The following is a 3,637-nucleotide window of genomic DNA, read 5'->3' on the forward strand; positions in this document are numbered from 1 at the left end:
CCAGTTCCTAAAAATGTGGCCCAGCCCAAAGTTTGTGCTGGACCATTTCTGGTAACCCTAGATAATAATCTATACCATCTAATGTTGGAAACAGCCCTCTAAATGTATATACTAATTTTATAAATATATTTTTTAATACTTATAAAGAAGCTTGTATTATGTATAAGGCTCCCAAATGTGATCTGAGTTTGAACTGTGTTAAGTTTAAAGCCGAAACCACAGTCTGTGAGAAATGGGAACATTGGATCTCTAGAGTCAGCCATGCCTGTCATATTCTCAGAACTTCATGCTTAGATCATAAAAGTCCCTGCCAGTGGGCAACGCTAAACAACAAAAAAAGGAGGAGGGAATGGGCCTTCAGCTCCTGAACCAGCCTGGTGGTCTCAAGGTCCGCAGCCCGCCTGGATCCCTAATGCTCAGGCAGGCCTCCATGGCCGGTTCCAAACATCTCCCCTTTTTCTATTTTTTAGTATGAACCCATGGAACTCGGTTTTAAGCTGAGAAATTCTTTTCTTCAGCAACTTGAAAATAATTGGAATTAGGCATAGCAACACAAGAATCACTGCTCCACAAATTCCCACATTAATGAGTATAGACATCAATGACTTTTGGTTGATGAATGATGAGGAATTATTAAAGATAGAAATGGCCAATTCTGACGACTGGAACTGTTTATCAGTGACAGTCATGTCCTGTATTTCTTGATGTAATTTTGTAAGGTCTATACGCAAATCCGAATAATTCCAAATTCCAAGGATATGATTTCTTATTTTGTCCCAAGTGTGGACAGATTTATTTACCTCTAAAGGAGTGAGGCAAATCCATTTAAACTCAGAGTGACATCAGAGAGCCAATTTTATCTTTAAAGTCACAAGCTTTTGTCTTACTGCTAAAACTGCCTCCTCCAAAGCACTAACTTTACTTTCTAATTTTTGCTCTATAATCTCCTGAGTAGCTAATGCAATAAAAACATTCTTAGATAACTGATTAGCAAAGGTTGCTCTGTGGACTTCCTTAGATAGAGCTACTGCTGAAACTGTTACTGAAGTGGCAATAGCTATCAAAGCTTAATTTCTAAAATTAAAGAAGCCAAAAATATTTTCTGTCTTTCCAAAAGGGAACTGACCTCATGCAGTGTCTGCAAACCATATTTATCATACCAACAAGATGACAAGTGTACAGGGATCATCAAGTAAGGTGGCTGCTTAAGAATAACAAATCCCTCATAAAAAGGTACTAGTTAAACAATTAGTTAAAATGCATTCAGTACAAGATATCTTATAAACATTATCATGGTAAATAATTTTAACAGTTTGATATTCATTCCAGACTAAAAACACATAAAAGGACTGTAAGCATGCCTTAATGTGGTACGGCTGAGTTCATCCAATAAGTGAAAATATTGGGGGTACCCATCCATTGGAGTGCCTTCTAGCTGCAGCAAGCATAGAGCCATTAAAATCCCAGTCACTAATATATAGTCTTTCACTGGGTACAGGATAGTCCACCTTATAGTTATAAGCACAGTCTCTCCATTTTGGGAAGCCAGCATCTCGCCAGACGAGTGACTGAGTGACCAGTTCTTTTCTGTATCATTGAAGGGGCAAGCAGGTGTGCTGAGAGGCAACGAAGCTCTAGTGGCACAACCAGCGGCTGTTCCTCCAGGCATTAACACCTCCAGTCACCAACCGTCCTTGATATTGTCCTGATAAGGGCTTTCTGTACTCAGAGACTTATAGGTGGACATTAAGCAAGAAGCCTGGTAATTATTAAAAGCAGAATTATCATAAAAACAAATAGGGAGGGAGTTGGAATGTCCTTCATAAGAAAAATTATGATTAGTAACATGTTTCACTTGAGCACAAAATAAAGCAGGCCCTCCCTTTTTCCTGTAAGGAGAGCCTTCTATTTTATCAGAGGTTTTATACTTCCTTCTGGATTTCAATGTCTAGTCATAGCTGAATAGCCTGAAGAGCCCAAATTTAAATGTTTGATAACAAATAAAGCATGATTCAGGATGTGGTGAGGAGAGCTATACTTGAACTCCCTCTCTTGTAACTTAAGTGATTTTTTAAAGTATTTTTTCAACTATGACTTGACCTTGTGGATTGTAGGGAATTTTTGTGGAATGAGAAATATTAAACTGGGAGCAAAATTGCTGGAAAGATTTAGATGCATATGCAGGACCATTGTCAGTTTTCAATTGCTTTGGCACACCTAGCTGTGAAAAGCAAAAGAATAAATGTTGTGCCACATCCTTGTAGGCTTCTCCAGTTTTTGCTGAAGCTAAAATAACATGATAAAATGTATCCACAGTCACATGCAAATAAGACAATTTTCCAAAGCTGGGAAAGTGAGTTACATCCATTTGTCATTGCACATTAGGTCTCAGTCCTCGAGAGTTGACTCTTCCTGGAGCTGGAAAAAAAGTGGGACAAGCTGGACAATTCTTAATGATTTGCTTAGCCATCACCCTGGGTAAATGAAACTGATAACATAAGGCAGCAGCATTTTGATGATGAATTTTATGAAAAAGTTGAGCCTGAGTAACTGCCTCAGCCTCTACTGCAGCACACACAGTAGGCTTAGTCAGGGCTCAGTCAATTGATTGCCTTGGTGTAAAGGTCCCGGAAGACCAAAATGGGACCTAATATGGCCCACAAAGAACTGTTCCTTTCTATTATTAATCAGCTGCTGTAATTGAGTTCCAAAATTGTAGTTTTGTTGGTCAGGATAGAAGCAGTTTCGACATGAGGAAACAATTCCACAATATAACAAGAATCAGTGTATAAATCAAATCTTGAAAATTCCAGGGTAGTGAAGGTATACAAAACTGCCCTCAGCTCTGTCTTCTGGGCTGAGGATTTAGAGGTGTTCAGCACATGAGATTAATTATTAATAACTGCTACGGCTTTACCATTAGATGAGCTGTCAGTAAACACCAAAGTTGCCCCCTCAAGGGGACTGAGGAACAGTTGCAAGGAAAATTTATAGGATTTTGTCTCACAAATTGTAACAGAGGACTTTTAGGTAAGTGAAATAGAATTTGTCCTCTGTAATCAGTTAATGCTACCTGCCAATCATTATTAGTTTGAAATAAAGTCTGAAATTGAAATTTGTTATAAGGAGCAATTATATTGTGTACATTATGTTTAAATAATTCATTGCTTTTTTGTCTCCCCTTGGTTACAAGCAAAGCTACTAAATAAGGATAAGAAGCCAATATTTTTTAGAAGTTATTGGTAGATGGAGCCATTTTCTTGGTCCTTTCTGTCACAGACACCCTGTGGGAGTATGGAGAGTGGCCAGAACAATTAAGTCCCAAGGCAAGCAATAATCTGTTCTTTTAACCTTTTGAGACACAGTAGCCTTTTCCACGAGGGACAAGACTTCCTTGGCCTCTGATGTTAGACTTATCTTAGAATTGGAAGAAGAATCCCCCTGAAAAATATTGAATAAAAGTTTTAAATCTGACGTGGTAACATGTAAATAAGGTCTAATCCAATTGATACCTCCCAACAGTTTTTGGAAATCATTTAAGGTCACCAAATGATCTTTTCATAACTGCAAAGGTCAATGACTCACTGTTTGGTGTTTAACACACGGCCAAGAAATGTGAAAGGAGGATTGGTTTGAA

Source organism: Carlito syrichta, unplaced genomic scaffold (genome assembly GCF_000164805.1).
Source record: "Carlito syrichta isolate Samal-C Ts95f unplaced genomic scaffold, Tarsius_syrichta-2.0.1 Scaffold310126, whole genome shotgun sequence".
NCBI classification, from domain to species: Eukaryota; Metazoa; Chordata; class Mammalia; order Primates; family Tarsiidae; genus Carlito; species Carlito syrichta.